The sequence below is a fragment of the Brachycentrus maculatus genome, unplaced genomic scaffold (assembly GCF_059751285.1).
Source record: "Brachycentrus maculatus isolate JH-2025_06_01 unplaced genomic scaffold, ASM5975128v1 h1tg000702l, whole genome shotgun sequence".
Taxonomy (NCBI): Eukaryota; Metazoa; Arthropoda; class Insecta; order Trichoptera; family Brachycentridae; genus Brachycentrus; species Brachycentrus maculatus.
In genome coordinates this window covers 97,892-124,865 of record NW_028281433.1, presented here as the reverse complement: position 1 = coordinate 124,865, position 26,974 = coordinate 97,892, and the positions used below count along the sequence as shown (strand labels likewise).

General features: G+C 29.8%; 1 long non-coding RNA gene across 1 annotated transcript in view; it reads right to left on the bottom strand.

The window, feature by feature from the left end:
- The window catches only part of LOC148300518 (uncharacterized), a 345,795-nt gene extending 327,823 nt beyond the window's left edge, over positions 1-17,972 (bottom strand). The window contains exons 1-2 of the long non-coding RNA XR_015838941.1: positions 17,797-17,972; positions 16,859-16,971 (exon numbers count right to left, since the gene is read on the bottom strand). This is a non-coding gene — a long non-coding RNA (uncharacterized LOC148300518). The remainder of the gene's footprint in view (positions 1-16,858; positions 16,972-17,796) is intronic.
- Positions 17,973-26,974: the final 9,002 nt, after the last annotated feature.

The window sequence follows — 26,974 nt, the reverse complement described above, 5'->3', positions numbered from 1 at the left end:
AGAAAGGAGAGATTGGACTAGAATAAGAAGAGTGGTAAAGTTGTTCCAAGCATCTTAGAACAGAGAAGTCGAGACAATTACTACCAATGACCAAAAACATCCCGTAACGAAATTATTGTCACATAGAAAAAGTGATTTTTGTTATCAGCTTTAAATCATTAAACTGTCATCTATGACCAAGCAAGTACGTTTTCCTTTTATAAGCAATCTTCTGACGAATCTAAGAGATTTAAGTATTCATACATCGGCTGTCCAAACTCAAAACACAGTAAGGGACATTTTTTTATAGTATGTTTTTTTTTGCATTTTTGGACTTAGTAGATTCTACTTAGTCTAAAAATGCAAAAAAAACGCACTTAAAAAAATGACCCTTACTGTGTTTTAAGTTTGGACAGCCGACATCACACCACCCATAGAATATTTAACACATCACTGCCTGCCCCTGCGTAAAGCAGCGTGATGGTTAGTTAGTTAGTTAGTTAGTTAATATGTCCAAACTTAAAGCATTACGGTGTAAAATCCAAAACGATCATAGACTTGATACATCCGTATGAAAACACATTTTTGTATGTTGTAAAAACATCGTCCATTACCTATAATGTCGTACAAATGTGCATGTCATGTCATCACTTTATAAAACAATGGATGACAGAAGTGAAAATTCTTGTACTAGGCTAATGATACCTGTAAAGTCTATGTTGTAGATTTTTTTATATCAATGTGTTCCTTGCAATACTATTGTAGTTTCTATAATGTAAGTACCGTATACACATTATGGGAGGCACAAATACATACATACATACGAGTATATTGCTTTTAGCGTTATAAAATGCGTTGGTGTTTATTTTGTATAATAACGTACAATATACATCATAAACGAATGATGCTTCATTCTACGAAGATTTTTATTTGTGACCATGTATCATTATTGATTGATCCAAAGAGAATTTATATGTTTGTATGCATGTATGTGTTTATGTTAAAAATATATTTGAAAAAAACTATTTATTTCCGTTACATAAAAATTCATTTAAAATTACACCTTACCAGATAGTGTTTTAAAATTAAAATCAATTAATGTCGTTAAAGTTACACATACTTAGGAATAAAAAAAAATCAAAACAGCCTCCTTTTAGAAATTAAGAAAATAAAAGACACCAACATTATAAAAAATAAACTTTACGAACACTGCAAACAAATACAGACCATACAATGGAAAACTAAACATGATAACCACCTCGTTCTGCAATAATATATACATATGTTCCTCTGTAATACACATATATATATATATATATATATATATATATATATATATATATATATATATATATATATATATATATATATATATATATATACACATTTATATAGTTTTTAAATGTATAACATGATACTATAAATAATAACAAAAAATAAGTAAACGTCCCTCTCCCAGCGCAAGAGCTCAGTCTCATTTTTGGAAAGGCTCAGCGCAACTAAAATTATAAGATTTTATGAAGTACAAATGTATAGAAATTGTATTAAATTATATAAAAATGTAATCATATTAAATTAATTAAAGAAAGATTTATTTTCAATTGTTCTGGGTGTTTGTGATATATTTTCCTGATTTACCTTCCTTATCCTTACTATCCTACCAGACAAGCATCTAAAATAGACGCTTTGCAGGTTATTCCTTTTAATTTTTTAATACCTAAAAAATAAAAATAAAATAAAAAAAAAATAAAAAAAAGATCTGTAATAAAGTAGAAACCATTTTTTGTAGGTAGCCAACACACCTTGGACGATATATTACCACCATATAAAATATTTTACCTGCGTTAAGAGCATTCAAGTATACAGTTCCGAAATGGTGCTGTAATTAATTCGATCGGACGCGTAACAAGTTGACCCTTTCCTCCCTCCGTTTCGGTTACATAATATTCAAATAGTCTCTTTGTTTCAGCCATCTGTGAAGCGAGGACATATCCGTTATTCACGATTACTAATGGAAAAATGCACTTCCACGCATTATGTGGGGCTAGTGTGTTTTTTACGCGGCGTGCTAATTTGTCACTATTAACCATAGTGCATGGTAAAAAGTAGCCGGATATCACCGACATTTAAGTATGTAAGAGTAACGATTTAGTACAAAGTCATAAAACATATATCGGAAGACTTCACCTGAATCACATTTTTTACAGAAAAAAGAGAAATATGTATTTGTATTTTTATGTTATTTCTGTGAGCGTAAGCGGCAGATTATTAGAAATAGGCAGGGCTCTTTTTGAAGCAAAAAGGTCCCGGAACTCACTCATGTCAAGCTTTTTACAGCAAAAAATTTATTAAAATATCATTTAAATATTCATTAAAATATCATGTTTTATTTTGTCAAGCTTTTCACTAAACAAATTATATTTAAATATCATTCAAATATTTATTACAATACCATATTTTACCATTTCGGCGAATTATATAAATATAGATTGTAATAACATAAGTACAAATATTATTTCGACTAATTGATTTTGAAAAAATATATATACCAGTGGTAAACGGTGCCGAAGCGTCGTTTCACCGCGTTACATAGAAAAAAGCCCTGGAATCAAACCGCGGTAGAGTGGGTTCGAACCAAGAAACTCTGACTCAAGAGTTCTCGACACAAGCCACGGGACCACAACCCGACACTATTCTAACCCTTATCCGTATCCAATGGTGCATAGGGCACTGGATCTTATAGAAGCAGTGTTATATTGATCGTTAAAATACACGAAAGAAAGGTGATCAGCCTTGCGCTTCTGGTACCAGACCAGGGTGATATTAAATGAATAGTAGACTGAAAAATCACTCATATTTATTTTGACCCTCCTTAGAATCGGAGGCGGATAATTTACATATAGCGGTAATAATTCGCTCACTCCTTTCAAAAACGTCATAAATCAAAAATCGTCAATTTCCAGTTGTGCGTGTTTTCGGAATGCCCAAAAAATGTACTATATCCCAGCAAAAGAGGCATATTTTTAACTTAATATTTACCCGCTACAGGGCAGAAAGTGTTGTTTTTGCATTTTGAAGAAAAGGTATTGTTTAAGTATTTTTTGAAATTTACTAGTACTACTGACTACAGACCTTTTTTCAGGCCCAACGATGCATCAAATTGATGCAATAATTCGATATTTTTTTATATGAAGGTAAGACGATCAGTCCTGCGCTTCAGGTGCAGGTTCAGGGTCGTATTAAATAAATTTTCATTCAAACCCTTATCCGCACCTCAATGGTGCATAGGGCACTGCATCGTATAAACGCAGTGTTATCTTGATCGTTAAAAAAATAAGGAAAGCTATCAATCCATCTCTTTGGTGGTCTGCCCAGGAGTCGTCTACCTTGGGGTTCGTCGTACACTTCGATGTGTGGGAATCTAGATGGTTTTATTCCCCTCACATGTGCATACCATTGTCATATTTCAAATGTGGATACAATTATTTTTTATGTAAAAATTTGGCGCTTTTAAAGCAAAACGAAACTGTTTATATATCGCTCACTCCTTTCAAGAACCCAGCAAAAGCGGCATATTTTTAACTTTATATTTACAGAAAGTGTTGTTTTTGCATTTTGAAGAAAAGGTATTTTTTGATTATTTTTTAAATATACTTAATATTTTTCAAATGGAGAAAAAACATTCAGGTTTTACCTAAAAAGATCTGTTGCACAGTAAAAAGTTCAATAAGTGGCTTGATATTCATTTTTAATATTATACATTGTATTATATTGCTAAACTTTAAAAACGTTCTACTGAAAAATCATGTTTTTCGATTTATGACGTTCTGGAAAGGAGTGAGCGAATTGTGTTCGCTTTTTGTTTGTTGACGTATTAAAAACTGTCTGTAAATTTAGCCCTGAAGCTAAGTTCTGTTTTATTTATTTTTTGCATTTCAAAATATATAATATTAATACAAAAAAAGATCCCACAAAGGCGGCCAGTGTGTGGGTATACATTTAATTGTAGGTTATAATAAAAGAGTACCGGCAAGAAAACAATATATATCAGAAATAGAATTAGATTAAAAGTGATAATATAAACAACAACATATGAGTTATACGTTTAAAAGAAAAAGGTATTTAGATCTGTTTTTTTAATAGATAATTTAAGCAAAATTTACAATTGAAACTACTTAGGTAATCGATGTCTAACGTATAGTCCTTGTGGAATGAATTAAACAGTTTTGAAGCTATGAAAAATGAGTGTCTGCGCAAGTCAATTTAATAAAATACACAGCTAATACGTTGCGGTCCGTATTTCTGAAGACAGGAGACAAGGACTATGAGCAGGTCTCTGAAAACTAATTACGGAGATCGAAATTCTAACTTCCAACCCTAACCCCTACAAACTGGCTATGGAAGTTTACCATTATGTATACAAATATTAAATATGTCATATTGTTTAAATAGGATACAATTAAATACAGTTTTTTACGCTTAACACAATTTGAACACGGGTGAAGAAATATGAAATAAGTGAGATAAAAGAGAACTTTTATTAGCTGTCTAGAAAAAATATTAGTCTGATGTCGGTTACGACGAAACCCGGTCACTGGTCAAATGAAATTTATGTGGAAAAAACTATAAAGCTGTTATTCTATTTTTATTGAATAAAATATAGTTTTTGAAATTACTGCCCCGAATTTTGTGCATAATAAATTTTTCCCCTTCAAAAGTAAGGTTAGGTTTTTTAAAAATATATACCATGCGTAAGGTTCAAAGATTTATTACCAGTTGCACTAAATTAGTTGATAGAATATATTTTTATATTTTTTTCTTGAATGTTCTTCGCACATACTTTGTGGCACATTTTATAAACATAATAAAAAAACACATTGTTTTACCCACTTTTTTATTGCTACGCTTTATCCAACCGGTTTCGACAAGAACCTTGCATCATCAGGGTTTATGTACTAAATTCTAATACATTGAAATACTCATAATTACTGTGTGATGTTTTTTTTACATTTGACTTTCCTATCCTTACTATCCTACCTGCAAACAAGTCTTTAAACGTTGAGGATTATTCCTTGAAAAATAAATTTAAAAAATCGTTTCCTATGTCAAAACCATATCAACACACCTTATTTAATTTTATCGATAAAGCTTATCTCAGCTTTGCATTCTTTCCTTATTTCACCATTTGAACATGTATCATACGTACATTTAGTCAAGTATTATAATTTTTAAAATACAATGGGTGATATATTCTCACTTTAATAAATCAAAGGCAAGTCATGATCGTAGAGAAATAACGTAACATGTCATAGATTTTTTTTTAATATCTGTAGATTGTAAATTAAATTCTTGATCCGGTGTCGGTACATGTAAAGTCGATAAAGCATGGAACGGTGTATCAAAAATTGGCAAGCTTCCATAGCGCGCTTGTTTTTGTGCCGAAAATCGTAAATCAACTGCTCTTCTCGGGAGTCCCTTAAATTAATTGAGTGCGTTCATCAATCTTAGTTGGATCATTACTAAATCCTTGTTAACTCACCCGTGACCCCCGTCATCGGGACAAATTTAACGATTAAACTTAATACTGAGTCATCCTAACAGCAAACAGCCTCTACTATGATACTACATAGATCTTAGATCGGCATATGGATCGATCATCAGAAACAACACGGTCCCATATTTTCAATGATACAAAATAGAGTTATTTTTATCGGTATACATTGAAGACAGTGTTTTTGAAAAAATAATTTTGAAAAATAACTCCTATAATTGAAGATATTCTAGATTTGTGAACAAGTATTTGGACACACTCAAATGTTGTAAATAAATTAACAGGTCAAATTATAAGGTAAAATAATAAAAATGAAAATGATATTATCTGACGTTTCTCATGTGTATATTATAATCCAGGATTCAGACCTCATATACTGATAAAACAGTTTGTGCTCAATAAAAAGCTTGGCTCAGAATTCAATATTCTTCTTCATCTTTGATGAGATGTCAAAAAATAATACGAAAATAGTGGTAATTCATAATGGATAATTCTGTTTCAATCAACAGTTTGTAATAAAAAATGAATATATATTTTATGCAGAGAGCTGGGTTTTTTTCTGTATAGGATTCATCTGTATTGCTTTCAAGAATGTAGTTTTATACAATATATTTATACCAGTTTTTGGGGAATTCTTTGAATTTTAAATATTAAATCACGAATTTACCATAAAATCGACAAAAAAATTACCTATATATACTTTTCATTCAAGAAGTTTAATTTTTATATTGAACCCTTGTATTTTAAAATATATGACGCCTTTTTAAAATTTTATTAAAAAAAATTGTTGTTTTATTAAAAAAAAAATCACACATATATTTCAATTTTTATACTACTTCTGTGAGCCTAAGCGGCTCATTATTAGAAAAAGGTATCAAATTGTGGTAGATTGGGTTCAAACCGAGAAACTCTGACTTAAGAGTCCGCGACACTAACCACGGAACCACAACCCAAACACGAACTTTTCCTATGTCTTAATTATATGTTCTAACTTTTATATATTGACTTTTATATATATATGTTGACATGGAATAGGTACTACACACACACACACACACACACACACACACACACACACACACACACACTCACCCCAACCAAAATAACTTTCATAAGAATAGCATTATCGGAGGATTTTTTTAATTGGCCATAGTTTTGTTAATTAATGTTGTATAATATATTGTTTTGGCTGTAAAAATCCCAAATAAAATAAAATAAAATAAAATAAAATAAAAATAAAAATAAGTAAAAAACATATCGAGTGTCTGATGATTAACGTAACACACAATTATATAATCAACAATGAAATCTATAAATATAATGATAATTCATAACAATAGCACGATAAGTTTCATGAATCTGTCCTTGACCATAATATGATATTGTTTTCAAAATTCAAAACAAATTTATCACTCACTATAATATTATATAATAGTCATGAAGGATTACATGTATACATATTTTTCAAAAATACGCAAACAATGATAACATTTGTGAAAAAATAATGACATTTTATAATTTAACTAAGACGTTTATTAAGCAGCGAGTTATACAGTTTGATCAATCATCATTTAAAATATAAAATGAAATGTTCAAAGCAAGTCACAAAATGGTATCAACATTCAAAATTGGCAAACATCAACAGTCTTTTTCAAAGTATTAATTTCTTTGTGGTAAAATCTATCTATCATTTTTAATTATCACTATTTCTTCAAATATATTGTGACATGTGTTTCGATGCATTCCGCATCATTTACAAACAACGCATATGAAGATAAGTCTTTAGAGTTGTGTCCTTGGAACGTCTCTTATTTATATTTACTTAAAAACACCACTCTATATTTGCATTAACTCTCTATATGTCATTAACTTCCTATACATTTTGCCTTTTTTAACCATACCGGCTTAAATAATTTCATCAATTGAATTGGCAGACATATTGCGGTAAAATCTATCCATTTTTAATAAGAAGTTAATGACCAAATATAGAGATTGTTTAAATAAATAAAAATATGAAACAGCTCCTACCACCTCTTCAACCTTCAACGTCCCAATGACACATCTCTTATATTTAGACTTAGTTTCACATGCGGAGTTTGAAAATGATGCGGAATGCATGGAAATACGTGTTACAGTAGATTTTGAGAAAAAGTGGTATTTACTAATTAAATATTAATTTCAAGAACAGAGTTAATTCAACCACCGAATTATATCAGATTTATCAATTGATGCATAATGTTTAATAAAATAGTAACTTCAAAAAAATGTTGAAGGTTAATTTCTATTTTTACCCACGAAGATCGAAGTCTACATGATGACTAATAAATTTATATGGATTGTAAGGTATTGTAGCCATGACGCAATACTGTATTTGGTTTGCATATTCCTCTTTACTTCAAAAGATGTATTGAGAAAATGCTACACCAATCTTCAACCCAAAAGAATCGAACCTGTAGCTTTAAATATGTACGTTGCTAACACCAAGAATTTTGGGGCTGTCAAGGTTATAATTCATGAATAACACATAGTCATCAGCATAGCACGTGTAAACGCATATTCAGCTTAAAGAATTGATTATTTTAATTAAATTAAACACTTGAATAATCCACTGAATTGAGTTTTATTTTTATTTACGACTAGTTTCGAAAACGACAATTGTTTTCATCTTCTGGTACAAATTAAAACTTTAATTAAGTTTTAATTTGTACCAGAAGATGAAAACAATTGTCGTTTTCGAAACTAGTCGTAAATAAAAATAAAACTCAATTCGGTGGATTATTCAAGTGTTTAATTTAATTAAAATAATCATGTCATTCCACAAAGTTAATGCCGAATCAATAAATAGTATAAAGAATTGATGCCTGCGAATAATTTGAAGAGTGCGGTGGTATGACTTCGTAAGGAACGAGGAAATACAGGGTAAGACGCATCAACCCGTGGTCACAACTGTTAAAAAAAGCGATTTAGTAAGCCATATACTTCGCAAGCCTTTTAAAATCTTTAATTAAGCTTAGGTCTTTTACAAGGCATCGATTTCTCAACTCTCAGGACGTCTGAACTTTGGTATGATAAAAATGACGCACTACACGAAAACATTCAAAGAACCGTAAAATCAAAAACATAAATACCATTTAACAAAATTAAACATATTTGTTAACCACTTTTGGACAAAGAAACTTTGAGCATTTTGAAATAAAGCTCCACAAACCTACTCCCACTATCTATAAAATCACTAAATATGTGAACTGTTAATGATAAACTTTTGATAATCAAATAATGATGGGTATATACGAAAAAGACCGTATCATTCGGTCATGTTATTTATGATTGTATGACTCATGACAAACCAATAACTAACAACTACTCACTAAACAATAATTCGCTCACTCCTTTCAAGAACGTCATAAATCAAAAATCGTCAATTTTCAGTTGAGCATATTTTCGGAATGCCCAGAAAATGTACTATATCTTAGAAAAAGAGGCATATTTTTAACCTAATATTTACCCGCTACAGGGCAAAAAGTGTTGTTTTTGCATTTTGAAGAAAAGGTATTGTTTAATTATTTTTTTAAATAAAACTTTTTTTTTCAAGTGGAGAAAAAATCTTCAGGTTTTACCTAAAAAGATATGTTGCGTAGTAAAAAGTTCACTTAGTGGCTAGATATTTATTTTTAAAACATTGTATTATATTTTTAAACTTTAAAAACGTTCTCCTGAAAAATCAAGTTTTTTGATTTATGACGTTCTTGAAAGGAGTGAGCGAATTGTAAAAAGTTAAACATACATTTAAAATTGTAATTATATACGACGAAATAAATAAGTAGTTTCTGAAATTGTTAATGAAATATTAAGTGATGAAAAAAATAAATGTAAAATAATTTACATTTAACGGAAGTTTGTGTTTTTGGCTAGTAAAATTGCATTTATCAATTAGTGTATTTATATAGCGTGTTCTAATTTGTATTCATACAAGGTTAAATCTATAAAAACACGTATGTTTAAAACACTATGAGGAGATACATTCTTAAAGAATATGGAAAAATTGTTTTTATTTCAGTTAGCTACAGTGTTAAATGTATATGAAAAAAATAAACAAATGGATCATTAACTTTATTCCACGAACTGATTAAGGCTGACCTTCGTCCGTACTTACCTCCCAGTAGGTTAATATAAAGCTACCAGATTGTATGGCATACCGAACGTTGTAGACTTAATGCAAAAAACCATGAAATGCATATGTACTACTACTACTACTACTACCATCACGCCGTTTCCCCGCAGGGGTAGGCAGAGAGGATGGAACGCCACACTCTTCTGTCCTGACATACACTCCTAGCCTCCTTCACATCCATACATCTAGTCATACATGCCCTCCGATTACGCAGACTTTTGACACCGCCAGATTTTAGGTTCTGATTGATCTGATCGTGCCAAGTCTTTTTCGGTCGTCCACGTTCTGTTTTCCCTCTCACATTCGCCACATATATTTTCTTAGTCATTCTCTCGCTATCCATTCGCTCAACATGTCCATACCACCGCAAAGAGCTCTTTCTAATCTTTTCAATTATTCCTCGTTCAGCCTTACATTCCTTTCTTATATCGTCGTTTTTAATTCTGTCATACAATGATTTTCCACACATTCGTCTGAGGGAGCGCATTTCAACAGCATTCACTCTGCTTTCATCCTTCCTTTGCCAGTTCCATGTTTCGCTTCCATACATTAGTGTCGGTACTAGCACACCGTTGTGAACCGCTAGCTTATAAATATATATATATATATATATATATATATATATATATATATATATATATATATATATATATATATATATATATATATATATATATATATTACTATAAGCTTTTTGGTATCATTAGTAATAATCCGTTGATACTAATATATTTTCCATATTATATTTGAAGATGTCTAGAAAACGCAATACAATCGACGTATCGGATACAATGATTAAAAGAAATCACAAAATGGTAGCGAAATGGAAAATTGCCATACGTCAGCAGTCTGTATTCAAATTATTAATTTTATTACAGCAGTTAATTTAACCATTGAATGAAATCAGATTTCAAACGACACACCGATCACTGATAATACACGACATGAAAATATTAATGGAACCACAAAATCCAAAACGCAGAAGCACATAATTAAAATCAAATTAATACCGCGTTTGGTCATAGGAACTTTCATTATATATAGCAATAAAGGTTTATAACCTCTTCTCATTATTAATAAAATCTTGAAATAAAGCTGCTTTTTATAGAATAATTGGATAATAGCGGTGGGTAGGGTAGCGTAACACATCGTGTTATTCGGCCAGACTATCCATGATTGATTACTCATGACAGACTAATGACTAACAAATCTCTTTAAATAATAATTGTAAAATATGACCTTGCCATGGGAAAACCCTGTTAGTTTGCATTGTAAATTTAATAAAATCATAATTAACATCTGTATATGAGGAACTAAATATATTTAATAAATAGACTAAATAGAAACGGGTTCTGGCTTAAGGTTTTTTTTAAATTCAACAATAGTATATTTTCCCATCACATTATAATGCAATGAAGAATATTCTAGAAAACGTAAGAAGGAAAAATAACTTCATACACACTACTCAAAATAACTAAATACAAAAATCGAAATATGGTGCAGGAGGTGGACTCTACACATCCCCTGCGCTACACAATGTATAAACGCATCCATCTTCCAGAAACTGTAATTAATCGAAAGACCATCCGAAACAAAGAGAAAAAGGATTCATTCCTACTTTAGGCAAAAAACCATAAATAATGAATAAGTTAAAAGTCCAGAAAGTATGTAGGTAGTAAAAAGGACTGATTAAGGTAAACAAGAAAAAACTCGGTGGCATAGAAGATGCACATATTAAAAAAGGTTAAGAGAGTTCTCTTTTACTCTGTCTTCAATTTGTAACAGGACCAAAAAGAATATAGGATCATAATGTCAAGTGTGTGAGACCACGGTTTTCTGTATTCAGAAAAACGGCGATGAAGAAGAAACGCAACGTTCACGAGAACTTTTTATACATTAAAAAAATCAAGCACAATTTGAAAACGTTCCCTAAAATGAACACCATTTTTTTCATCATGAGTATGTGTGTGAAAATGTTTGCGATGTATGTACAGTAAAACCTCGATACAACGAACATCTATTTATAAGTTATAACTTCGTATATAACGTACAAAAATCAGGTCAAATTATTGACTATTTGTCAGATAAGGAAGTTCAAATTTATAATTTTAGAGAATAGATTTTTAAAAAGAAACTTCATAAATGAAACAAAATGTGATTCCTTTTTCAAAGCAGAATTATCGAAAGCAAGCGCGTCGATATCAGCAATATCAATTCACGACGAGTGTCCGAGTAAAATAGATAAAATTTTGTTTGTGTTTTGTATTGTTTATTTATATAAAAATACTGTCATATTTTTAAAAAGTTTTTTTGATGTATTTTAAACCTATTTTTATTTAACGGACGTACGGGTTTAGCGGACACCCCCTCACCCCAATTAGTCAGTTATATCGAGGTTTTACTGTATGTACATTATGTATTTGATTAATTATGCCTTACAGTTCCTTGTCCCTCGCTGTTGCGAAATTGAGATTAGCGAGAATGAGTTAACATTTAATAAGGTAAATTTGAATAAATATCATTACAGAGCAGTAATTTAACTAAAACTAAGCAGGTGTCACTGCGTGATATAACATTTTTTTTCCATAAGGATTTCCATCGTTTCTAGAAGGTCACGTTCGCATGTTTTTTTTCCCCGGTTAATTATTCAATTAACTAACGCAGGAAGTAAACTGACAACGTAGTACACTCAGTGGGGAGGCTATTTAAATATGGTAAGAATATTTCTAGATTTAAAAAGCCGGAACTCGCGTTTCAGGCTTGAATTACTCCGCGAGGCTTGTTCTAACATAGAAAATAACAAATCGTTTTTTGGAAGATTTAAGCCTTGCATTTGTTATCTTAGGTAGACTCGGGTCTATTAAATCGGACGTCGTTGTAGCGTTGTAAGCTATGGAGCTCCTCTAATGTATTCTGCCTTTTTTAATGGTCGGTATACTTTCCGAATTAATGTGTTGAAATTGGTAAGCGTTCTTTAATAAGAGATAACTGCTTTCGTTAATGAGGTAAAATTAATGTGCGCATACAATTATTTCTTTACAATGTGTGAGGGAATTCATTACTAAAAAGTGCGTAAGATTTGACCAAAAGCGTTGTTTTCGTAAAAAAATTAAAATATTATCTCATTTTTTTAATACGCACGTAGCACAGATGCTTACGCAAATTTTATTGAAATAATTACATACGCCAAAAATCTTACGAATCATTATTTTTGTAATACACAAATATAAACATTAGCACATACATAAAAATTAATAATAAATTAATTTTTCATAAATGGTTATGCCATTTTTTAATGTGAATTTTGGACTTGAACTTGAAAAAAAGGAATATGAACATTATTCACTGGATATTTTAAAAAATCGCTAAAAATAGTTTTAATTTACAGTTGATAATTGATCTGTAATCATGTTTTCAAAACAATTATTTATTCACTGGTTTTGCAAAATTTTTAAAGACCTCAAAGTATGTATCTTCCATTTTTTTCAAAACATGTCGACACGCGAGATTACAATAGTTAAATAAAAAAAAATCTTCTCGAAAATACTTTCTTAGAAAAACTCACAAGACTGTGGAAAAATTCTATGACATATTATGCATAACATATTTTATGTTATTCACAATCCGATTTATAGATATTTAAATATATGCTTATAAAATCAATGAATTAGATGTTTTGAAAAATGCTTTCAAATTGTTTTTTAATGAAGATATGAAAAGTTCCCAGTTATAACTAAACAAGATTCAATAAGGAATAATGCTGACCTTATTTTCCTGTATAAAATTTTAAATCAGAGCTTTTATCACTCATCAATTTTAGAGTCTCGGGAGCACAGAGAGAAACAAAAATTTATTTAAAATCCCTAAAATGCACACCATGTCCTACCGAAATTCATTTTCAAATCGAGCCTACGATATGTGCAATGTAATGCTTAATAAAATAGACATCAGTAATATTTCTTTTAATACGTTGAAGAGAAATATTGTTGATGTATATATTTGACTAGTTGATAAAGAAAATTTCTATTATTCGATAAAAACATTTCATGTAAGTTTATTACATAGTTATAATTTTATATACTTGACAGTTTGTTTGTATTTTTAGATTACTCTAGTTGGAATGTAATTTTTTGAATTTTATTAAATTATGTTATTTTTGTTAAATATTTTGTTGGTTTTCCCATAAAAAAATAAAATAAAAAAGTGCCGAATTAATCGGTTTCATCGTCCTTGTGTATAAACATTAATTATTTAATTATTTCTCATTGGTTACTTTGTAATATAAAATCTCTAACAAATTATTACACTGTACTCAGCTCGCACTTTCGGAAAACGAGGCACTTTTGTCGTTTACATATCGCTGTCCTAAAAATAGTTAATAGGGATTATTGATCGTTAAGACGACATCCGCTAGAACGAATACCTGTTTATAGAATGATAAATCGCTTTGGGTCAAGCAAACCATTACTAGAAATGATTTAACATTTTTCCCGGCCGTTTCACGATTTACATAATCTTGATAATTTTACACCACAATAAAAATAAAATTTAAATCCGACAACGCAAACAGTTATCACCGGGCCGATCGAAATATAGTACCGATGTAATATGTTTGTTTTGAATTTCGTATTACGAATGTATGCATAATATACATAATATACAGGGGCGTGCATTCCATATAGGCATAAAAGCACCTAAGTAATACTAAGTAGCACCTAGATTACCTTACTACCTACCTCTACAGCCTACCCTAGTAAGTTGTATTTTCTTCTTGTTCTTCTTACCCTTATCCGCTACCAATGGTGCATAGGGCTCTGTATCGTATTGACATTGTTTTATATTGAGCGTTAACACACGAAGGAAAGGTGATCAGCCCTCCGCTTCAGGTACAAGTCCAGGGTACTATTGAATAAATATAAGAGTGAAAAAATCACCTACCTAGCTTACCTTACTACCTACCTCTTTTGCCTTCTCTAGTAAGCTTACCCTACTACCTGCCTCTACTACCTACCCTAGTGAGTAGTAGCTAGCTTACATTACTATCTAGCTCTTATGCCTACCCTAGTAAGTAGTGCCTAGCTTACCATACTACCAGCTTCTACTGCCTACCCTAGTAAGTAGTACCTAGATTACCTTACTACCCGCCTCTACTGCCTACCCTAGTAAGTAGTACCTAGCTTATCTTACTATCCGCCTCTACTGCCTACCCTAGTAAGTAGTACCTAGCTTACCTTACTACCCGCCTCTACTGCCTACCCTAGTAAGTAGTACCTAGTTTACATTACTATCTACCTCTACTGCCAACCCTAGTAAGTAGTACCTAGCTTACATTACTGCATACCTCTACTGCCTACCCTAGTAAGTAGTACCTACCTAGTTTGTATTACCACCTACCACTACTGCCCACCCTAAATAACTCTCTGTGTACGCCACTGATAATAATATATATCTGTAACATCGCTTCGATGTTCATCAGTGCGTGAGTAATTAATTCAAAAAAGACCCGCCATGAACATATTCAAATCTTTTGTAAATTTAAATGTTGAATAAGTGTTTCTATTGGTGGCTCTAAAATAAAGTTTTGTACGTATTCATGCATCGAGTGCGCTTTGCGTCCCATCTCTTTCCGGCTAGAAGAGAATGGTACTTGATTTATTGATTTTGTATTTTAACTCGTAGACAACATTTTGAGTGTGTCCAAATACTTGTTCACAATTCTGGATTATCTCCAATTACAGGAGTTATTTTTTGACATCTCATCAAAGATGAAGAAGAAAGATGGAAGTCTGGGCATTTACGGGGCTGACGACCGTCATAGGCTGGTTTAAGTGATCACTTTACACATGTGTAACATTCACCAATTCTAACCGTTATTGACAACCACACTACTCAAATTCTTGAAAGATATGTAAACCAATTTAGAAACCTCGTTCTTGAATCACTAGAATTTCACTCGAGACTTCTATTGGTGAGATGAAAAGAAGCTTTTTATTGAGCAGAAACTCTTATATCAGTATGTGAGGTCCGAATCCTGGATTATAATCACATACATGAGAAACGTCAGAAAATATCATTTTAATTTTTAATTTTTAAGCTTACAATTTGACCAGTTAAGTTCATAGTGTTCATAATGTTCTCAGTAATGGTGACAGAGAAGTCCTCGATAATTTCAATAAGCATACTATATACCATAAAACCCAAAAGTAATGCGCGATCTATCAGCGGAAATCGGGAAGCATAACCGATGACACTGGTCGGAAGACGGAAATGAGGTGACTTTTCTCAAATCGGAGCCGACACAAGTGAGGTCACTTTTTTCCGATTGGCTGAAATAAGTGAGGTCACTTTTCTCTAATTGGTCCAAATAAATCAGCTCATTAAAACCTTAAACTAATGCGCGCTTTTTTATCTCTCCGCAAAAACCGGTGTGCATCGCGTAGATAATTGGAGGCGATTTCATTATTTTGTCCACATATATATATATATATATATATATATATATATATATATATATATATATATATATATATATATATATATATATATATATATATATATATATATATATATATATATATATATATATATATATATATATATATATATATATATATATATATATATATATATATATATATATATATATATATATATATATTTATATGTATATATATATATATATATATATATATATATATATATATATATATATATATATATATATATATATATATATATATATATATATATATATATATTTATATATTTATATATATAATATATAATATATATATATATATATATATATATATATATATATATATATATATATATATATATATATATATATATATATATATATATATATATATATATATATACAAATGATCTTGAGAAGTATAAATGTGTTTGTACTTATGATAAGTAAAGATTTAAAAATTGTAACGAAACAATGCGAAACTCAAAGATCAACAGAATAATATAATTTCATGGCTAAAATCATATTTAAAATCAATCTATGAAACCCTTTTCTCAATCCGTCAATCGTCCTAAATATTTTTCCGTCGTCATACATATATAAAGATAAATTGACTTACAAAAAACAGGGGTGATAAAAACAAAGAATAGAAAAAAAAATTGTAATAAAAATCACTAACTTTTTTAATGTACTTTTGTTGATGGCTGCTCCTAATCCTACCGCTGAAGCTGTCTCCTGGTAGAAACTGGATGGCTGCTATTGCGTTTGATGTTGCAATGGTTCAAACAGATCCTGAAAACGATAAAATAAATATAATATTTAAATACTAGATTAAATATGAAGAAATATAAGCTGTTTTGTGAGGTAAAAGAGTAATGCTTAAGAGTAAATAAATCAATTCGTAAAATTACGTTTTTTTTAAGGAATAACCCGAAAAGCCTCTATTTTAGAGGATTGTATGCAGACAGTATAGTAAAGATATGGAAGGTAAATATGAAAAATTCATCACAAACACCAAGACTAATTGAGTATAAATCTTTCTTTAAATATTACTAGGTCAATATAAAAGCACTCTGTTGATGGAACTGCTTTTTAAAGAATAAAATAACAATTACCTAATTTCTTCCACTTCCACGTGAATGAACCACCACAAGCTGGTCAAATAAAATTCAAGTGGAAAAAAATACATACTTGATATTTTATTATATTTATCATATACTATGGGTATAACTTGAGACGAAGCATCCATCGATTTATACGAAAAAATATGAAACTCTGAGCATCCCTGGGCTTACGAACTGGCATTTAGCTGGCTTTAATGATTACTCTATACACTTGTGTAATTCGCCTTTGTTCAATTGAGGTAAATTTTGTACTTTTCCACACCAATTCTCAAAGGAGGGCACCACCGTCAGCTATAATTTCATATCTATCAAAATTAAAATGAACCATGATCATTTAAGCTAGCTTAATGCCGGTTGCAAGCCCTGGAATGGATGCTTTGTTTCAATTTGAGACACCAATCGCGCATTGATATATCATCCGTAGGGTGAAAAACGCAGTGTCTGAATTAAGTAATAATAAATTATATCTAATTAAATTAAAATAAGTAGTTACCGATGGAAGCTGCAAAAAAGTAACTAAATGTCCTCCTCCTAATACGGCTATGCTCCTGACTTCTTGAAATCTCATCTGGATGAGAGCTTCTTGGAACTCGCGAAGGCTTAAAAATAATCCGCTCCGTTGAAACCATTTTTTTTAAAGATTATGTTCGTATTAATAAAATAAAACCGCCGAACCCTCCACTTACTTTAATGCGACTGAAAAATAAACCTGCAAAACAACATTTTTCTAAAAAATGCAGCAATAATAATTCCCCTGTGACAAATTGTGACGCTGAGGCAAAACAACACCTGCATAAACAAAACAAAATTAACGAAATTCAATGTCCATCTAAGATTTTAATTTAAGTAAGGGACTTTTTTCCTTAATTTTGAATTACATTTATTCCCCGTCTTACTTATAACCTGAAGGATGTCTCTGAATATAGTGATATTTGTTTTCGTTTCATTATTTCACAATTCGTTGAAATAAATTCTTTAATATTTCATAGGTACTAGGCTAAAAAACCCCACCCAAAAATATAATTTAAATATTTTATACTTACTCGCACATTGTTTATTTACCGTGAATTTCGTAACATTTTAATTATTTACAAATCTAATGGCTCAAACATCTAATATTATCTCTTTTATTGACACAAACAAGATTTTGAAATACTTTTTGTCATTGTATTGATTAGCAACATCGCAATTTTTTATCTTTATCGAATACCACAGATGTATTATAATAGTTGTGAATGCATAATATTATCTCAGCCATGGTTAGTTAGCGATATGTCCTATCTCAAAAAAATATTGGTAGGTACGAATAATTTGTTTTCGTTTCATTATTTCACAATTCGTTGAAATAAATTCTTTAATATTTCATAGGTACTAGGCTAAAAAACCCCACCCAAAAATATAATTTAAATATTTTATACTTATTCGCACATTGTTTATTTACCGTGAATTTCATAACATTTTAATTATTTACAAATCTAATGGCTCAAACATCTAATATTATCTCTTTTATTGACACAAACAAGATTTTGAAATACTTTTTGTCATTGTATTGATTAGCAACATCGCAATTTTTTATCTTTATCGAATACCACAGATGTATTATAATAGTTGTGAATGCATAATATTATCTCAGCCATGGTTAGTTAGCGATATGTCCTTTCTCAAAAAAATATTGGTAGGTACGAATAATTTGTTTTCGTTTCATTATTTCACAATTCGTTGAAATAAATTCTTTAATATTTCATAGGTACTAGGCTAAAAAACCCCACCCAAAATTATAATTTAAATATTTTATACTTATTCGCACATTGTTTATTTACCGTGAATTTCATAACATTTTAATTATTTACAAATCTAATGGCTCAAACATCTAATATTATCTCTTTTATTGACACAAACAAGATTTTGAAATACTTTTTGTCATTGTATTGATTAGCAACATCGCAATTTTTTATCTTTATCGAATACCACAGATGTATTATAATAGTTGAGAATGCATAATATTATCTCAGCCATGGTTAGTTAGCGATATGTCCTATCTCAAAAAAATATTGGTAGGTACGAATAATTTGATGACAAATAAAAAAATACAATAAAATATTTGATATGTCGAACCATTAAAATGTGACAAAAATATTAAGGAATAATTACAAATCAACATACTGAATATAACATTTATGTACAATTTCGTGACGCAATATCTACTGCACAGTAAATAGACATTCAATAAGTATAATATATTATTAATTATACATATAGCTATTGTCTTTATGATAGTATATTAAAACCATTATTATATTAAATTCATTATTATGATAATTAATAATGTACTGACATAATTCGATCTGCTACCAATATTTTTGTATTTTTTTAACTACTACTACTACTACTACTACTAGCATCACGCCGTTTCCCCTCAGGGGTAGGCAGAGAGGATGGAACGCCACACTCTTCTGTCCTGACATACACTCCTCGCCTCCTTCACATCCATACATCTAGTCATACATGCCCTCCGATTACGCAGACTTTTGACACCACCAGATTTTAGTTCTGATTGATCTGATCGTGCCAAGTCTTTTTCGCTCGTCCACGTTCTGTTTTCAATAATTTTTTTAATTATTTTCGTATTTTTTTTTTACAATTTTTAAATATTTTTTAGTATACGAATGCTCGATCCCCGAAGGATTTTAGATATTTTATAGATTATTTTATTCTCATCACAGACGTTACAATAAATAAATTTATTGTCCGCCTCCGTATTGTAATGGTCAGCACGCTCAGCAACCGTTCTGGAGGACCCGGGTTCGATTCCCAGGGGGGGTAAGAATAAATATGAGTGATTTTTTCACTGTAACATTTATTCAATATTACCCTGGACTGGTACATGAAGCGGAGGGCTGATCACCTTTCCTTCATGTTTAAACGATCAAGATAACACTGCGTTTATATGACGCAGTGCCCTATGCACCATATATATATATATATATATATATATATATATATATATATATATATATATATATATATATATATATATATATATATATATATATATATATATATATATATATATATATATATATATATATATATATATATATATATATATATAAATATATATATATATATATATATATATATATATATATATATATATATATATATATATATATATATATATATATATATATTTAACACATTTTTAAATAATCGTTACATACAAAACGCATAAAAAAAAATTTCCATGATCAAGTATACCTTCCACTTTCTAAAACGGTTTCATTTCATTTCATCTCTCTCCCCTTTTTGAAACATTTATGCACCTTTCAGGGCTTGGTCTATCACATCGTTCTTCTCAGAAGAGAACTTTCCATCCCTTGTCATAGCTCATCATTCTTCAGTGATTCTTTTTCTGTTCAAGCGGCCAGACAATGAAATGATACCTCTTCATGTGAAAATTAAATTCAAATCAAATCTCTTTCAAAATTATAATTTTGGATAAATGTCAGACCGTTATAATTTTATTTTAATGACCTGATGATGGAATGATTATTCCGAAACCGGTAGTCACGAATTAGTGTTTATTAAAGTGGTATTACACAAAGTGAACGATGAATGATAAGGAGAGTGTTGTATAATATGATACTATACATCAAAAAAATAATAAAAAAGTCCCTCTCCAAGCACAAGAGCTCAGTTTCTTTTTTTAGAGGCTCAGCGAAACTAAAATTATAAGATTGTATTCAGTAGAAATGTACAGAAATTGTTTCAAAAATGTTATTGTATTTAATAAATAAAAATAATATAAGTATATTACTTATTGTTCTCACCTTGCCGTGAATTTTAAATACGTTGATAAGAAATTTGTGCTTATCGGTGTTATTATTTTTTATAGGTACATTTAACAGATAATGTCAGATAAAATGCTATACATAAATATCGTGAGCACAAAAAAATTAATCACCAAGATGATATCATCGCCTACATGTTGGAACCTGGCAGACTTGCCAGCGTCAGAATAAAATCAAGATAACAGATAATATTCCTAATAAAGGCAAGCAATTATAAGTCACCATAGCGAAAATTACTTATTTACAACATTTTGAGTGTATCCAAATACTAATAAATTAACTGGTCAAATTATAGGTTAAAATCATAAAATGAAAAGGATATTTTCTAGCGTTTCTCATGTCGCTCACTCCTTTCAACAACGTCATACTTTTAAAAAAACTTGATTGTTTTTAATGTTTAAAAATATAATAAAATGTATTAAAAATAAATATCAAGCCACTCATTGAACTTTTCATTGTGCAACAGATCTTTTAAGGCAAAACCTGAATGTTTTTTCTCCATTTGAAAAATATTTAGTACATTTAAAAAAATAATTAAACAATACCTTTTCTTCAAAATGCAAAAACAACACTTTCTGCCCTGTAGCGGGTATATGTTAAGTTTAAAATATGCCCCTTTGCTGGGATATAGTACATTTTCTGGGTGTTCAGAAAACATGCACAACTGAAAATTGAGGATTTTTGAAATATGACGTTGATGAAAGGAGTGAGCGATGTATGTGATTATAATCCAGGATTCGGACCACACATACAAATGAAAGAGTTTCTGCTTTATAAAAAGTTTCTTTCATCTCACCAATAGATGTATTTCTCCGGTGAAATTCAAGCGATTCAAGAACTATGTTTCGAAAATTGAATCATATATACAGAAATTCCAAGAATTTGTGTAGTGTGGTTGTCAATCATGGGTAGAATTGTTAAATGTTACGTGTGTAAAGTGATCACTAAAACTAGCTAATTAAGGTCGTAAGCCCCGTAAATGCCCAGACTTCCATAAATGCCCTTCTTCATCTATGTTGAAATGTCAAAAAAAATACTATGAGATAATCACTCCATCCATATTACTCCCTGTGTGATTTGACCTTGTGAGGAACGTGGAAAAATGCCAATACCTACTTCTCGTGTCTCCCAAAAACCTTACCCAAGCTTGCCTCTTTAAAAATTCTAATAATAAGCATTGGTTTGAAAACAATAAACGCCTTGTTACCATTTTAAATTTAATTAAATCAATTTTTATTAGAAATTATACATTGTTGATTAAAGTTTTACTTTGTAAATACCATTATTTCTTAAAATTTATTGTGACACGTGTTTCGATGCATTCCGCATCATTTTCAAACACCTTATGTGAAGCTTAGTCTAAATTATTGTGTTCTTGGGACGTTGAAGGTTGAGCTATTAGGTAGGAGCTATTTCTTAATTTTATTTGTTTATTATCATTTAATTTTTTATTTGTTATCAGTGGGAACATAGACAATTGAAAGAAGTTAGTAAGTAGTCATTGGCCTCAGGACTTCGCTGGGCACTACACCACGGCGCCTGTCATTGTCACGGGAATTGACAAAAATATTTTGGTTAAAATTATTACGCATATTTTCGATGCAGCTTTTTTTGATAAAATGTCATTATATATCGCTCACTCCTTTCAAGAACGTCATAAATCAAAAATCGTCAATTTTGAGTTATGCATGTTTTCAGAATGCCTAGAAAATGTACTATACCCCAGAAAAAGAGGCATAATTTTAAATTAATATTTACCCGCTATAGGGCAAAAAGTGTTGTTTTTTCATTTTGAAGAAAAGGTATTCTTTAATTATTTTTTTTTAATAAACTAAATATTTTTGAAATGGAGAAAAAACCTTCAGGTTTTACCTAAAAATATCTGATGCTCAGAAAAAGTTCAAAAGTGGCTTGATATTTATTTTTAATACATTATGTTATATTTTTAAACTTTAAAAACGTTCTCCTGAAAAATCAAGTTTTTTGATTTATGACGTTCTTGAAAGGAGTGAGCGATATCTCAAAGTAAAATCCGGATACAAGTTTGTTTCACGTTTTCAATAGATAACGCAATAGAGTTAGAATTTTGAAATTTAATTTGCAAGAAAATGTCTATAGGGAAGCCTAGATGCTTTTGTACCAAATCTGGGAATGCGGTGGGACAGCTTTCAATGTTTAAAGGATATTTTATTTAAACGATTTAATATTTTTGGACGATTTAGAGAAAGAAGAAAAAAGGGGGCCAGACAAGCAATACTAAATTTTATTTTGTTACTTATTGCTGGCTAAAGAGGTCATTTTCGATTGCCAGGTACACAATGTTACAATTTGACTAAATCCTAGTATATATTATTATTAAAGCACATTTCAAATTTGCGAATTGCATTATTATCAAGTGCCGCAGAGACTCTTCCGAATTGCTAATATTATAAGTGATATCTTGAAGATAATGTACGTCAGTTGTTGTTAAATTGATCCATAGTACGGGTCATATCAATTGTTGATCATTAAAAAATATGACAGACCCTCAAACTGTAAGGATGATATGATATTCATATTTGTGCGATTATTTAAAATAAATACTTAAACAAATTTTAAATTTAAAAAAAAAAAATATATATATATATATATATATATATATATATATATATATATATATATATATATATATATATATATATATATATATATATATATATATATATATATATATATATATATATATATATATATATATATATATATACATATATATATATATACATATATACATATATATATATATATATATATATATATATATATATATATATATATATATATATATATATATATATATATATATATATGTATATATATATATATGTATATATATATATATATATATATATATATATATATATATATATATATATATATATATATATATATATATATATATATATATATATATATATATATATATTTATATATTATATATATATATATATATATATAAACGATATGTTAACTTGATCGTTAACATATGAAGAAAAGGTGATTACAACCCTCCGCTTCAGGTACCAATCCAGAGTAATATTGAATAAATATTAAAGCGAAAAAATCACGTTTATAAAATATTATACAGACACATATCGGTAGTGTGAAGGCAAAGGGGTATATCTGTCTCAGACATAATTTTACTGGAGAGCAAAAATAAACTTGTGAAATTAAATGACTCATTAATTTTATGTATTTTTATATGTACATATCTTAATATAACTAAATGAGTATTGCAACTACAGCTATATTCTTTTTCCAGATTACGGAATACTCTATTTTAGACATTTTCTGGAACAAATTTAGAAAATGAAAAATTTGACAGATATACCCCTTTGCCTTTATACTACTGAAATATACATAATATTATATGTACGTTATTACCGTTTGAGGATTTGTCATATTTCTTAATTATCAACTGATATGATACAATTACATTTATTATTAACTTTATTGGGAGGAAATTTTTGAAATATTATCTTTAAATTCGTTTTTATTCGCTTCGCGTCAAACAGTTTGGGAATCATTAACTTGAAATAGAATAGGAGACAGTTCGGAGCCGGCAGGGCCATATGGTTAATAACAGTTGAAGATTTCGCTATTAAATCATCATTATTTCTGTCCACTTAGGATAACCAGTAACATAGTAACCAGTTCAAATCTTAAGAAAATCACTCCGTTCCATACAACATCGCTCGGATTTGGAGGTCAAAACATTACAGCCAGCACACATAACCAATTATGCAACAAGACCTTGGAATGCACAACAATAATATCATTTTCTGTATAACCTGAATTATATCAGTGTCAATTTATTTTCAACTACCGAAAATATATTTTTTGTAACTAATGACAAAATTAAGGTCCTGTTGCAACAACTGCTTAACGTCTAGGTAAGATGACAATCTATAAAATATGTGGTCATGCATTCCTGTCAATCTACCTCAACATAGATGAAGAAGAATATGGAAATATTGGCATTAACGGAGTTTACGACCGTCACAGGCTGGTTTGAGGGATCAATTTACACACGTGTTACATTCGCCATTTCTACCCACTACTCAATTTTTGGAACTTCTATATTTATTGTTCAAATTTGAATGAATTGCTTTAATTGTCTAGAATTTACTACAGATATGTATTGATGAGATGAAAGAAGCTTTTTAATGAGCAGAAACCCTTTCATTTGTACGTGGGGTTCGAATCCTGAATTATATTCACATACATGAGAAACGCTAGAATTTTTTTTTTTAATTTTTCATTATGAATTAGACGAAACGATGTTAACGCTTACGTAATTACTATACATATTTATGTAATTCGTCAGAATAATAAAATATGGTATAGTAATGAATATTTAAATGACATTTGAATAAAAAAAAAAACAAAAAAATAAGGCTTGACATGAATTCAATTCAATTCAATTCAATTTATTCAATAAAAAAATAATATATACATTACAAACAATATTCAAGGCGTATATATTAAAAGTAAAAGTAAGCAAGAAGACTTAAAGGTGTAGAAGAATCCCGCTTCGGAAAACTCCTTCGGACACATGGAACAGATCAATATCCAATGTGATATTGTTCAACATAGGGTTAGTGAAGTGAGTTCCGGGACCTTGTTTGCTTAAAAAAAGTCCTGATTGTCATCTTTTTTCTTAGTAACGAAACAAATCAGCTGCTTTCAAACCAATACTTGGAATCCTACATACTTGGTTCTAATCGTAACTTATAACTAATTGTAATCAATGTATGTACGAGTATCACCCCTTGTGGCCTACCTTTCGTATTCGAAAACTTTTCTTTTTACGTTTTCAGTACCCAGTTATCCATAGGGTACTACATTAGATAACGAATAACGTTTACTTAATTGTTAATTACATGAAGGCAAGGCGATCAGACTCGCGCTCTCAATAACTGTAAAAAATGGATTTTCGGTACGCAAAAAGCAATATTTTCGCTGTCCAAATTATTTTGCAGAATAATCTATATATCTTTGCAATTAAATGTATTTTTATGAACCATTTTAAGATCATAAAGTGAAATATGTTAGAAGTAGAAGAAGGAATTTTTTTCAGTCATTCGGAAATTTATTCGGTCGATCGATTGGTATTCAAATAACGTTGTATCAATGCTGATTGATCCATATTTAGGATAAACACGATATTGATAAGGGAATTATTATTGATAATACTTGATGAGACTGTCACTATGTTAATTGCGACTCAATATGAAAGCTATTGCATAACAAAATGCAATAATTTTACGAAAGTTGTGAAACGGTTTAAAACGTCACTCAAAAGTATACATTACAACTGAACTATTAAAAACTGAAACATTGAAAAGTGGTCTACCATATCGGCTGTCCAAACTTAAAACACAGTAAGGGACATTTTTTGTGGTACATTTTTTTTTGCATTTTTGGACTCAGTAGAATCTACTTAGTCCAAAAATGCAAAAAAAAACGTAATACAAAAAAATGTCCCTTACTGTGTTTTGAGTTTAGACAGCCGATATGTAACGACTTAAAAATATCTTTGAAAATTCTTTAGACAGATACATACACAGTAATCCCAATGGATAATTTGATTGACTCATTTTTAGATAGCGTTATATAAGGCGGCTTCAAACAAATCAAGTAACGAATATTTTTTTAGAGTCATATAAATCAAGAATAGGTAAATTAAGTAAAATGGACAATTGAAGCAATGCATATGGGAAAAAATATGATAAGCCTAAAAATATAAAGAAAAACATAATTATAAATATAAAAAACCGA